This window comes from Dysidea avara, chromosome 8 (genome assembly GCF_963678975.1).
Source record: "Dysidea avara chromosome 8, odDysAvar1.4, whole genome shotgun sequence".
In the NCBI taxonomy this organism is placed as follows: domain Eukaryota; kingdom Metazoa; phylum Porifera; class Demospongiae; order Dictyoceratida; family Dysideidae; genus Dysidea; species Dysidea avara.
This window is the reverse complement of record NC_089279.1, coordinates 11,192,961-11,208,407: the sequence shown is the minus strand read 5'-3', so window position 1 is coordinate 11,208,407 and position 15,447 is coordinate 11,192,961.

Here is a 15,447-nt window from a genome sequence, read left to right as displayed (position 1 = left end):
TGGTCACCTCTCTTTTGCTAGCATCAGCCAAGTAGGTTGCTTTTAGCTGTGCACTGATTATACAATAGATAATACTGTCCCAGTTTTACAGCTGGGTGGCTAAAGCACAATGGGAGTAAAATTTCTTGCTCAAAACAACAGTAGTAGCTAGCGAGTTCCAGCCTGGGAATCAAACCTGGAACTTTCCACTTGAGCTACTACTGCTTCTCTTGTTACTATGGTTACTGCTTCTCTTGTTACTATGGTACATAGAAGAGGACAGGGGATGATGTGTCCTGGTCATTGCAGAAACACCATATGACACCATGTATGTATGTATGTATATAAGGGCTTTACATGCCACTGGCTTTACATGCTGCCTTTCACTGTATCATAACCTACACAACAATCTGGGGAAATACAAGAAAGCCAAATAGCTTTTTTGGAGAGATGGGGATCACATGCGCATGCAACAAAGTGAAGTGGGACATTTATAAGGAAGACTAAATTTTAAACTATGAGAATAGATTGAATTATGTGGGTCATCTACCACCAGGGGCCAAAATTGGGAATTAATTAAAGTACAAAGTTCTACCAAGTGTTGGCAACACAGTAACAGTCTACCTAATAGAGTTGACCAGGAACAATATTACTTTTATTTAATTGTATTGTGTATATATATATATATCTAATCCAAAACAGCCAAGCTGTAAAAAAATTGTGCGGCCCTCAAAAAGGCTATGGTGAAAAAAGATGTGAAATCCAAGGTGGCGGCCAAGAAATGGCTGTGATGGTAGGTTAATGGTAAAAATTTTAATAACAACAATTCAGGTGAATTTGGTGCCGCTTGGTCAATTGGCACAAAATTCACCTGAATTGTCATTATTAAAATTTTTACCATTAACCTACCATCACAGCCATTTCTTGGCCGCCACCTTGGATTTCACATCTTTTTTCACCATAGCCTTTTTGAGGGCCGCACACTTTTTTTACAGCTTGGCTGTTTTGGATTAGATTTCACTTCTTTTTGTATTTGTATACCCCAAAGCCGGCCTATGGCCTGCTTTAGGATTTTTTAACCTATCTTTTTTCTTTACCACAGGAAGAAGAAAAGATGAAGCAGATGTACCTTAAATATTTCTGATTTTATCAGTAAATGTACAAATTTTATATATAATACATATATTTATTACAGAACTGTTCATGGTGGTTTCTTTGTAACTGAACACTCTTCAAAGTAACTTCTTCTAGTTGTTCTCTCTACAGGGTGATTTATTTGTAGCTGGATTCTGTACAGGTGATTTTTTTGCTGCTGAGCTCTTTACAGAATGGTTTCTTTGTAGCTGAACTCTCTACAAGGTAACTTCTTCTAACTGATCTCTCTACAGGGAGATTTGTTTGTAGCTGAACTCTCTACAGGTGATTTGTTTGCAGCTGAACTATCTAGATGATGGTTTCTTTGTAGCTGAACTCTCTACAAGGTAATTTCTTCTAGCTGAACTCTCTACATGGTGGTTTCTTTGTAGCTGAACTCTCTACAGGATAACTTCTTCTAACTGATCTTTCTACAGGGCAATTTGTTTGTGGCAGAATTTTCTACAGGGTGATTTCTTTGTAGCTGAACTCTCTACATGGTGGTTTCTTTTTACTGTAGCTGAACTCTCTACAAGGTAATTTCTTCTAGCTGATCTCTCTACAGGGTGATTTGTTTGTAGCTGAATTCTATACAGGTGATTTGTTTGCAGCTGAGTTCTTTACAGAATGGTTTCTTTGTAGCTGAACTCTCTACAAGGTAACTTCTTCTAACTGAACTCTCTACAGGGAGATTTGTTTGCAGCTGAACTTTCTTCATGATAGTTTCTTTGTAGCTGAACTCTCTACAAGGTAACTTCTTCTAGCTGAAATCCCTACATGGTGGTTTCTTTGTAGTTGAACTCTCTACAAGGTGACTTCTTCTAGCTGATCTTTCTACGGGGTGATTTGTTTGTAGCTGATTTTTCTACAGGGTGATTTGTTTGCAGCTGAACTCTCTATATGGTGGTTTCTTTGTAGCTGAACTCTCTACAAGGTGACTTCTTCTAGCTGATCTCTCTACAGGGTGATTTGTTTGTAGCTGAACTCTCTACAGGTGATTTGTTTGCAGCTGAACTCTCCACATGATGGTTTCTTTACATTTGTAGCTGAACTCTCTAAAAGGTAACTTCTTCTAGCTGATCTCTCTACAGGGAGATTTGTTTGTGCTGAACTCTCTTCATGATGGTTTCTTTGTAGCTGAACTCTCTACAAGGTAACTTCTTCTAATTGAATTCTCTACAGGGAGATTTGTTTGCAGCTGAACTCTCTTCATGATGGTTTCTTTGTAGCTGAACTCTCTACAAGGTAACTTCTTCTAGCTGAACTCCCTACATGGTGGTTTCTTTGTAGCTGAACTCTCTACAGGTGATTTGTTTGCAGCTGAACTCTCCACATGATGGTTTCTTTAAATTTGTAGTTGAACTCTCTACAAGGTAACTTCTTCTAGCTGATCTCTCTACAGGGTGATTTGTTTGTAGCTGAACTATCTACAAGATAATTTCTTCTAGCTGATCTCTCTACAGGGTGATCTGATCTCTCTACAGGGTGATTTGATTTGATTTGCAATTTCTAAGAATCCATTCATCAGGTGAATTAGCAATATTCTTAGGATTCATCTGTTACTCCAATCTGATTACAATGATGTGTAGAAATTCCATTCAAAAGCCTTTTTTTGCTGTATACACTAAACAAGACATATATAACATACAACTGTTTACTTATTGCATGCATAGTTATGTTTCCAATATGTATACTGTTGACAATTTTGTGTTGTTTACAAGGAATATGATAATGATCTATGCAACCAGCAACATGAAAAACCATTATTGAGCTCATTAATGAAAATCAGTTAGAGTAGAGCTGCAGCATTCACACACTAAGTCGTTTTCATAGAAAAATGTCATAACCCACAGCAGAAGGTAACTGATACAGATTTAGTATTCATACAAAGGTGGGTGAATATGCTATAGTTGTCTTATAAGACTTGTAAATTACCAAAAGACTACAGTTTGCTAAATGCCTGAGTTGGTAGTTACATATTATACTGAAGCTGATAACTCTAACCAATTAAAACCAACTAACACTTTTTGAATCACATAGTTCATAAAACCACACTAATCACCTCTTATAGCCATAGTGGAAAAACACTGCTAATTATCTGAATAAAACAAAACCCACAATTACAACTTTTGTAACTGGGGATGCAACCCACAATTGAAACCTGTTTTTTGGGAGAACTCTTTAGGAAAAGGAAGCTATACTCTCCTGGAACAGAGTTGAACAATAGGTATAGTTACATAAACATTATTTGTGTTGGTAGTGATGCATAGTTCCTGAAATAAATCTGCTTTTGATACACAGAAGATTTAGGGTTTTATTGGCCAAGTACTAACTTAGAAAGGAAATTGGAGGCTACAGCTCCCTTAGCCCCTCCTCTAAATCCGCCCCTGAACTTTATACTCTTAAAATTGTAAGTTGCTCACTTTACTGATTAAATTATTGACAGTTAAATATAAGATGTTCAATTATTAAGATTGCTACTGTATGTTAGATAAGTTCAAAAGGGAAATTGATAAGTCTAAATTTGTTATTGCACACCTCTAATCATATCACCACATTTGATTTAAAGTGTAGTTAACATTGTTTAACCTTCTATTGAATATTGAATATACGTAGTTGATATTGTACTTGCACCAAGTACATAACTAGATACAGCATGCATATTCTTTCATGTGATTTCTTTTGAAGGGAAACTGTTGGAGAGAATTGAAAGTGCACTTACAAGAAAAGCCGGCAAGCACTCCATCCCATCCCACTTGTATATTGAATATGGTGTGTGAGGAGATAAATTATAAACTTTTCAGTGTATTTACAATAGAGCATTAAAAGTTGGCCATGTCTCCATATACTTCTGTATATGTGTAACAAATATATAAAGTGATTGTGTGGATATGTATGCATGTGTAGTACAGTAACATTATGTATGTTTGACAAGCATGTAGAAATACTGTGTAAAAGTGCTTGTATATGTACATAGAATAGTGTGTGTGGGACCATAGATATATGACTCCAAATAGGGATTGGAAACGGCGTCATGCTCCAGAAATAGGCTTGTTTCAAATGTTACAGGTAGTTTCTGTAATTTGCATCGTATACCAATTTAATTGGCCCAATGTACCTTGGTGTAGAAGCAATACTGAAACAGCATGATATGATGAGTTTCTTCTGTGGGAAAGGCCAGTCAATGACATCCACCAAGCAACTTGTATTGCTCAACTTTAGAGAACTTTCATATTCTACTAAACCTACATTGATAGTCTAGAAATGTCAATCTTTTCATGCTCTTCAAAGCAGTAACAAGCAAAATGCGCCTCGTATCTAACCAGTGATGTCAATTGTACAGATAGTATACCGGGCGCATGATGCCGTTTCCAATCCCTATTAAGAGTCGTGTATCTATGGTGAGCCTATGGGTATGTATGTGTGTATATTCAGTACATACAGTATGTACATGTCTAGATAAATTAAATAAATTAGTTTCCTTTACATGTAAAACATTTCACTTTATTTTGTTGTATTATTATTATTATATTTTATAATTGTAAGACTCATATGCATGAGCATAGTACAATGATTAGTTACAAATTAAATTAGAATGTAAGTAAATAAGTAAGTAGATTAATTAAGTATAAGTAATTAAGTAAGTAAATTAATTAAGGATAAGTAATTAAGTAATTGAAGAGATCACTAGTGTACAAGTGTAGAGAATTGTTGTAGAGTTGGTGCATTGACAGTGACACTTGGTAAAGCATTCCACTGAGGGACTACTCGTGGAAAAAAACTGTACTTATAGCTATTAACTGTTGAAGATATTGTAACAAATCTTCTGTTGTGACCTCTAGTGATAAGAGAGTTTTTAATCATACATTCTGGGAGTGAAACATCTATTAAACCATTTAAGATTTTATAAAGGACACATAGAGACTGAATATCTCGTCTTTTCTTCAAGCTGTCCCACTGTAAAGTTGATAACATTTCACTAACACTGCTGTATCTGTTAAAATCAGACATCACATATCTAGCAGCTCTCCTTTGAACAGATTCTAATTTGTTAATGCTAATGTTGGTATAGGGGGACCAAACAAAAGCTGCGTACTCCAAAATTGGTCTGACATATGTACAATAAGCATCAACTCTAATATTCCTCTGACAGAAATGAGTGTTTCTTCTTATGAATGCTAGGGCAGAGTTAGCTCTTTTACAGATACACTCAATATGCTTGTTGAAAGTAAGTTTACTGTCTAATGTAAGTCCTAAGTATTTAGCTTCCTGTACATGGGCAAGCATTTGATCATACAGTGTGTAGTGTGTGACAGTTGGATGCACTTTGTGAGTAATTGTTAAAACAACACATTTAATTGGGTTAAATTGCATAAACCATTTGTTTGCCCAATGTTCCAGACAATGTAAATCATTCTGTAGGACATCGGAGTCATGCTTAGAGTGAATTTGGCGATACAATAGACAGTCATCTGCAAATAGGCGACAAGTAGATTTGATACAGCTGGTATATATTTATATGTGTCCTTACCAAAAAACTTATCTTCCTTGCTTCTCAAGATGTTTATGCAGGAAACCTGATGAGTCTTTATGCAGTAGTAGGGTATTTCCCACTTGGTACATTAGTTGAAGTGACCTCACTGTCCTCCTTTACATGATCGTAAGGAGGCAATAAAGTAACTGAGGGAAGTCCCTATAGTATCGTAGGGTGTTTCTGCAATGACCAGAGTACATCAATCCCCGTCCTCTCCTACATGGTAGTAGGAAGGTTCTAGGGAGACAAGAATAAGTTGGTGCAGAGCTCCTTAATGGTGATATATTTTTCTGTAGTTGGTATCTTGTCCATTCCACTATAGGAGGAATATGACAGCCCAGTTGAGGAAATGCTGCATGCCTTCTAAGTTGGTCTACTTTTGCGTAAAGTTAATGAAACACATTATAACCACAATATGAAGCATTGTGTTCCTTTACTGACAGGTTGCCAGTAACTAACCCTATATACCAACCGATTCAGTAGACATCCCTGCAACTGGAGTCTACCAAATCACCACCCAAACTGGGTGCTAACATCCTCCAGAGACTGCCTAGTGTCTAGGCACGGAGGTAGAGGAGAGTATGTATAAGCAAGGAGCAACATTAATACGGTATACTACTGGTATATATAGCTTAGAAAGAAAAGGTAACCTGAATGCAAAGTCAAAATACAAAGTTTACAAAAATTTAATGATTGTGAGAAATACAAGAGTTTACAGTGTCCATTTTAGCTCCAGTGTTTTTGTTTCACATTTTCAAACTATATAGCAGGTTTCCCTTCTGATTCAAGAGCTTCCATGGTAGCTGAACCTTCTTGGATAGTGAAATCTCCTTCTCCATCATCATTTCGGCACTCCTCAGTTATCATGATATCTGATAAAATTATCTGAAGAAAGTTTACTGCATTGTGAAGCACATTGGAGAGATGGGTCAGGTCCTTTGCTCCATCATATTCAATATATTTTCCAGGCACATAGTAGCACCCTTCTTTGCAGCCACATTTCTCGTCAAGCAACTACAGATAGTTAATAATAGAAATTTATGTTGATAGACACTGAACTTACATATTGGGCAACTTTGTGAGCAATTGGTTCAATGCTGCACTTCAGCACGTTGCACTCATCAGTGAGTGATTCTTCTCCATAAAATAGCTTGTCTTCTTCATCTTCACACAGCTCATCAAGTATCTTCATCCTTCCAATCAACTTCTCCAACTCACCATTAATTTTATCATTTATTACTGTCCTGTTTGTCTCTGGCTGCACAGTATACTGGGTAAGTGGGTCACATTCCTTATGGCAAGATTGAAAGACTGTTGCAATATATGAACGTGTGTTTCTAGACTCACCAAATCAGTTTCTGTGCACAGGTCATCAAAAGCATTTAATGCATCATCAGTAGCATCATACACTTCAGTTATAGTCACTCTGCATGAAGTAACATTTGCTGTGCAGTAAGAAAATTCTTCTGCGGTAGTCATATTAGTAGAAGCAGCATAAGCACCGTTCATGGTCAAGGCTACTACTAAGACAGTTAAAAACAAGACTGCTTCCATCACCTGGTCTCTGCTGATAAATGACTGTTTGAAACACATGCGCACTATTTAACTGTTCTGTATCAAGTTCTTGACTGTTCCATCTACTGCGTTGCATTTTTATATACAGCGATATGTGTTGAATATCCCATACTCCACTGGTAATTTGGAAAGAGCAAATTAAATTGCAACACTCCGTATTCACTGCTATAGACACATAATTATTTATTTATAAACTGATTACCTGTTACCTCATTTATGCATATATTGCTTTGGTACTTTTATTAATGAAATATGATATGCTTATGACTTGTTGTGATGCTGACCCATACAACCAAAATAATTAAACATTTATATTGTCATGCATAATAACCAAGTATTGTAAGTACTAGAGATCTGCAAAAAGGCTAAACTTTGTATTTATAATGCACACATGCATTAGTGGTAAGTTCATGTGATCACTTCATTACTCTTTCTTTTTGTAAAATAAAGTTCAAGATTGGATTTCAAAATAAGCAGTCTAGGATCTTATCTGTGACTTGCTAAACACTAAAGCAGTGATTGTACTTAATTGTACATACATGGCAGGGTACTTTCACAATTGCAAGCCTTGCTGATATATCACATCATAAGAATTTAAATTGGGGAATACCGAATTGATACCTGTGTCATTAGTTTTGTATTTCGCATAATGAAAGTGTGCTGTATGGATTTGCATTCAAATATTACCGGTTTTGGTAACTGTAGAGAACACTGTAAACGGATACTGCTTGTATAAACGGCGACACTAATATTAAACATAGCTTGTATCTTTCTGTACTGTTATATGTTTTCTAATGTAAACATTTAGTTTCTAAGAAAAACCACAACTACCATCTTTGGAGTATTTTAGAAATTAGCACCTCACTATGAATATTAGTATTTAAATTACGTATGTACATATTTAACAAAGTAGGGCTGACAGGAAATATTTACTCACCATTCACAACACAGCAAAGCCAGTAACCACTGATATCATGACAACACATCTGGTGAACTGCTGCAAGCCTTGCTGTACAAGTGAATATTACAATTGTCTCTTTACAAACCATCTAACATGCTATGATAGTCTTAAAAGAATTCTCCTTTTAAGTATTCTCTAAATCCAAAGAATTTTAACATGTGACACTTTAATAACCAAGAATGGTGTCAAGGTTCCAGTGTAGTTGAATTACACTGTACCAAAGATTACATTGGAATTTGTAAACTAATGCTTATGTGGAATCTTATTCCCAAAGCTAATATTCCAGTTCTGCTTACTTTCATTGTTCATAACAATTTCTTAGAATCCATTCATCAGGTGAATCAGCCATATTCTGAGAATTCATCTATTACTTCAATCTGATTACAATGATGTGTAGAAATTCCATTCAAAAGACTTTTTTGCTGTAAACACTAAACAAGACATATATAACATACAACTGTTCACTTATTGCCATCTACACATACGTATTCACAATAATTATATAAACTGTTGACAAATTTTGTGTTGTTTTGTAAGGAATATGATAGCAAGTAGCATCTTGAATAACCATCATTGAGCCCATATTTTAATAAATAAGAAATTTTGACATGCTTGCAGGAGCTAAAGCTGCGGCATTCAAATGCAAAGCTGTTTTCATAGATGAAAACAAGCTGACAGCCAAGATATAAATTGTGTATGCAGCTCTCTTGTGACTAAACTTCCAATCTAAACCATTAAAGTTGGTAAATTGTACATGTGAGTTATATCATATGTGACCAAATTTGACAAATCAAGGCTTCCACACACATCCACTTTTATGACTTTGAAGCACCATATATGACAACAGTTTCACATTTTGACCTGATATTGTACTATGCTATGGAAGGACTTTGTGAAAATTTTAGGCCAATATCGTGCTGAGTAGTCAAGTTACAGCTGGTTAAATTCAGAAATTTGGATGTGTGTGGAATCCTTGTTTTGTCAAATTCGGTTACATATTGGGATAGCTATATGCTTCCATTTTGTGTAATTGTGTGCGGACATCCTGGATATTTTGCAATTTGGACAGTAACAAATAAAGAAATAAAAAAACATGATATCTTCTGATTTCTCTAAGAAATGTAAGTAGCTAGTATTCATATACGTTTGACCATAACCTTTGCAGTGAAATGGTCAAACGTTCTAATAGAACATACTCCATGTTTATTTTAGGCCAATGCCTATAAACAAGAGTCCCTACTATTATTAACTTTTGTTATAATATATGATAGCACCAGCATGTAATTCACTGTGACCCATAGAACTATTTTTACAACCAGCCCTTTTTAAAAACTGCATGGGGAAGTGTTTCAGACAGTTTTGAAATGAAATCCTTGATTTGGATTTTCATGAAATTTTTAAACAACATGCATATGTTTCATTTTGTCACCAACTATACCTACATCCTAGCTATAGATGCCAATTTTTTTGATGTGATTTCTTTTTGGAGGGAATATGTTGGAGAGAATTAAAGATGCACTTACAAGAGAAGCAGACAAATTCCACAGTCAATCCCACCTATTGAATATAGTGTGTGAGGAGGTAAAGTTTAAACATCAGTGTATTTATATTCTAGTAGTAGAACATTAAAATTTAGTGTCTCTATACTTCCATATATGTATATACATAAGAGATAGATAGATAGATAGATAGATAGATAGATAGATAGATAGATAGATAGATAGATAGATATTTTTAACTCCACACAATCGGCTGAAGCCATTCTTCCTTAGGAGACATTACAATACATGCGTACAATACAACTACAAAAACAAACACCACAGTTAGCTACAGTTAGCTACAGTTATAAACAAGACAATACATACATAAAATAATCATTACAAAAGCTATTAAAATGATATCTGTTAATGGTATTGTGGAGGGAAGCTGGTACACTGTTTCACCTGCTTTATATCTAAAGAACTGCTGCAAGAAGGTAAAATTGTACTGATATGGAGACACAAAATATGGCTATGATAATGAGTTTGGATGCTACCAAACTGAATGAGTGGCTCCAGGGGAATACATCTAGTCTGATGGTACTGGTGGAAAATTACACAAACAGACCAAATTGAATGAGGTATTGGAATGGCAGCCACTGCAAATGCTGGTAATACTGTGATAAATGACCATGATCTCAGGGATTTAAATTCATTATCAGATGAACAGCTCTATTCTGGAGACGCAGCGGATGTTGTGATAACTGTTGAGTCAGAGAGGGACCCCACACAGGTAGAGCATAACGAAAATGAGAAAATACAAGAGAATCAATTAAAATTTTAATCAATTGAGTGCTCAGAATCCACTTGTGTGAACTGATCAGGTGAAGATAGTACGCCATCTTTTTACAAACATTGGATACTTGAATAGCCCAGGAAAGGGTAGGGTCAAATATCCCCCCCCCCACCCGACACATCTGTTTATCCACCACCTTCAAGATTACTCCATTAACTATAATGGAAGGATAATCTGCCAGCTTCTTACAGTTTTCACGAAACCACAATACATTAGATTTGTTAAAGTTTAGCATCATTTGCTGTCAGAAATAAAATTAGAAACTAACTGCAGCTGAGAATTCATTAAAGCAGCAGCTGCTGCTGCTGCTGCAGGGGTGGGTCCAGAGCAGATCAGGGTAGTGTCATCAGCACACTGAACTAATAACCCATCTGTAACTTGGAGTGGCAACTTGTTCGCATTTATTAGAAATAGCAGTGGCCCAAGAGAACTTCCTTGGGCCACTACCACTGTTACTAAGATGATTGTGTAGAAACATAGCATGTATGTATGTATTACAGTAACATTATGCATGTTTCACAAGCATGTAGAAATGCTGTGTGAGAGGATATACTTGTGTAGAAAAGTGTGTGTGAAACTAATGTGTGTATATTTAGGTACAGTGTAAATACATGCCTATTCAATTAAATTAATGCTTATAAATAAAATGTTCTACATCACTTTGTTGAGTAGATACGTGTCCTTCCAAAAACTGTTGTATTTCTCCAGATGTTTATGCAGGCACTGTATCTGGTGAGCCTTTATGCAGTAGTAGGGGTGTTTACTAAGCTAACACACACCTGTACAGTAGAATATAGTGACCTTACTTTCCTCCGTACATGATTGTAAGGAGGCAATAAAGTGACCGAGGAAGTTTGTGTAACACCCCTATGTGGTATGGTAGGGTGTTTCTGCAATGACCAGGGTACCGTATATCAATCCCCATCCTCTCCTACATGGAGTTGCTGTAGAGCTTCTTAATGGTGATGGGCTTTTATTGTCCATTCTTTGTATGACAGTACAGTTGAGGTACAATTAGAGAACTGCATGCCTTCTAAGTTGGTCTATTTTTCATATGAATGAAGCACAAGATAAAATAGTTCCCTTTGTGCTGACCCAGAAGCATTATTTTCCTTTACTGACAGGTAGCCTGTAACTAACCCTATACTAACCTTATTCAGTAGGCTTCCCTGGAGCTAGAGCCTCCTGTACACCTACCAAACCACCACAACTACCTAAGCTGGGTGCTCAAGAGACTGCCCATAGACATGGAGGGTATAAGCAAGGCGCAACATTAATACAGTTCTACTGGTATATATAGCTTAGAAAGAAGAGTTAAACTGAATACAATACATGAATACAAAGTTTACAAACAACTGAGTGAAATAGAAAGAGTTTGCAGTGTCCATTTTAGCTCCAGTGGTTTTGTTTCACATTTTCAAACCATCAGTTTCCCTTCTGGTTCAAGTGCTTCCATGGTAGCTGAACCTTCTTGGATAGTGGAATCTCCTACTCCATCATCATTTCGGCACTCCTCAGTTATCACAACATCTGATAAAATTATCTGAAGAAAGTTTACTGCATTGTGAAGCACATTGGAGAGATGAGTCAGGTCCTTTGCTCCATCATATTCAATATATTTTCCAGGAACATAATAGCACCCTTCACCGCAGCCACATCTCTCATCAAGCAACTGTAAAAAGTTGGGATAGAAATTTATGATGATATACACTGAACTTACATATTGGGCAACTTTGTGAACAATTGGTTTGATGCTGCACTTCAGCACATTGCACTCATTGGTGAGTGATTCTTCTCCATAAAATAGCTGGTCTTCTTCAACTTCACACAGCTCATCGAGTATCTTCATCCTTCCAATCAGCCTCTCCAACTCACCATTAATTTTATCATTTATTATTGTCCTGTTTGTCTCTGGCTGCACAGTGTACTGGGTAAGTGGGTCACATTCCTTATGGAAAGATTGAAAGACTGTTGCAATATATGAACGTGTATTTGTAGACTTACCAAGTCAGTTTCACTGCACAGGTCATCAAAAGCATTTAATGCTTCATCAGTAGCATCGAACACTTCAGTTATGGTCACTCTGCATGAAGTAATATTTGCTGTGCAGTAAGAAAATTCTTCTTCTGCAATAGTCATATTAGTAGGAGCACCGTACACACCATTCAGAGTCAAGGCTACTACTAAGGCAGTTAGAAACAAGATTTCTTCCATCATCTGGTCTCTGCTGATAAATGACTGTTTGAAACACACTGTTAGACGTTTTCGTAACAAGTTCTTGACTATTCCATCTACTGCGTTGCATTTTATATACAACGATATGTGTTGAATATCCCATGCTCAACCGGAAATTCGGAAAGGAACAAATTTAATTGTGTTTTCTTTTTCTCCCACAACCACTCACTATATCAGCACTCTGTATTCAATGCTACAGACAGGTATTTATAATTAATTACCGGGCTTTTCAGCAACCCCATTTAAGCACATTTTGCTTCGGTATTTTTATGAAATATGATATGGTTGTGTCTTGTAGTGATGCTGACTCATGCAACCATAATAATGAAGCATTTATACAGCAATATTTTGGTGCATAATATACAAGTATTGAAAAAGCTATCCAAGTAATAAGAAGGCTAAACCTTATAAATACAACACATACATTAGTTTGTAAATTCAATATATATAACCACTTCATTGCTCTTTCTTTTTGTAAAGTAAAAAAAAAATCAAGATTGGGTTTCAGAGTAAGTGATCTAGGATCTTAGCTGTGACTTGTTAAACACAAAAGCAGTGAATTGTACTTAGTTACACAGCAGGGTACTTTCACAATTGCAAGCCTTGTTGATATATCATATAAAAATTTAAATCGGGGAATAGTGAATTGATAATTTTATGTACCTGTGTCATTAGTTTTGTATTTCGCATAATGAAAGTGTGCTGTATGGATTTGCATTCAAAAATTACCAGTTTTGGTACTGTAATTGGATACTGCTTGTATAGACAGTGACACTAGTATTAAACATAGCTTTTATCTTTTCTGTACTGTTTTATGTTTTCTAATGTAAACATTTAGTTTCTAAGAAAAATCACAACTATGACATTAGGAGTATCTTAGAAATTAGCACCTCAGCATGAATATTAATATTTAAATAATGTACAATATTATGGCTAATAAGAAATATTATTCTTATTAGCATTCACATCATTGTGAAGCCAGTAACCTCAGGTATCTTAAAACACATACATTTCAATGTGGTGCACTGCTGCATATGTAACTGTATGACATAATCAACTTTGCTGTTCAAGCGGTCTTAAGAATATTTGACTTGTCTCTTCATAAACCATCTTACATGTTATGATAACCTTAAATGAGTGCACCTTTTAAGAATTCTTTAAATTAAGAAAGCACTTTAATAAGAATTCCAACAGGTGCTCATTCTAAATTTTAATGCATACTCTAATAGACTTTAATAACCAAAGAGTGGTGTAAGGTTCCAGTGTAGTTGAGTGGTGATTACACTGTACCAAAAATTGTAAAAAGCAGAGGTGTGCCAAGGAAGGTTTCCAGGGGTTTAAGGAAACTCCTACTAAAATTGTTAACTTAGTAGCAAGCAAAGGTCACACAAATGTGTTGCTGCTGATTTGTTGGCAAACACAAGCACATCAATCTGCCTTATTACAGTGGTGGATCTGTGGGGGTACAGCCTCTTCTCCAAACAATGTACGTTAGATTGAGATACTCTAATAGAGCAGTCAGTGAAATATTCTAATTTATATTTTATTTGTTAATGCTTCACAGCACAAGTGCTGAAGGTCTGTAGGACACCTGGTCCTGCAGCCTGTGTAAAGTTGTTGTGTTTGAAAAGGTGGAGAAATGAGAAAAAATCCATGACTGGACCTGGGCAGCCTTGAACCTGCAGCCACCCAATTAACACTTGAACGCTTACAGGAGGTCAGGATATTTTCTCCTTGTCAGTTTCATGATAGAACAGTCATCACATGCAACACTATTTTTACATTTGTTTAGTATGAAAACTTGCATCTGCAACATGAGTACACTTAGCCTGCTAGGAATTTTTACAAATAAAATGTACATGGTCCTTTGTTTGTAATGACAATTTACTTTATAGGCTCATAACTCAACTGCATACATGAGTACTTGCAACTTCCACTGATTACCACAGCTATTGATCAATTTGTGTTTACTGGGTAAAGTATTGTAATGTTAACTGGTGTTCCATAGCTAATATATTAACTGGATAGCTAGTTATGTAGAACTACTTGTATGATACCGCATGGTACCAACACAATCATGATTTACTGTATTCTTTATAATGATACAAGGTATATACGTGCGCGTGTGATTGTGAGACCATCAAGCATATAATTACCAAGTTAAGTTTTTTACAAAGAAATATTGGTTCTTGCCCAGCTAGGGTGAAAGAAGCCTGCTATAGGTCTATGGTAAGATTAGTGTGGAGTATGCTATAGTGTGTAGTCACCATTTACAAATGCATGCATTAGTTTGACTTAATCAGTGCAGCTTAGAGGTAGCTACAAGATTTGTGACTGGTGATTATAATTTAATGTCTAGTGTCATGGAGATGTTAAAATTACTTGGCTGGATGTCCTTGAAATGTAGATGAGAGCTATACTGTTATTTTAACTTTTATATAATGAAATCTCCATTCCCAACCCCCCCACCTTCCTATGCAAACAACTACATGCACAAGAAGGCATTCTCAGAAATTTATACAGGTGCTGGCTCACTTTCATGTTTATTTACACTCCTTTTTTCCCTGCCAGTACTAAAATATGAATTGGGAACAGCCATCCAGCTACTGTAATTGAAACATGAAATACAGCTGACTTAGGACTGCAGACTATTTTATCATTCTTGTCTCCTTTCCTACTATCATGTACACAGAAA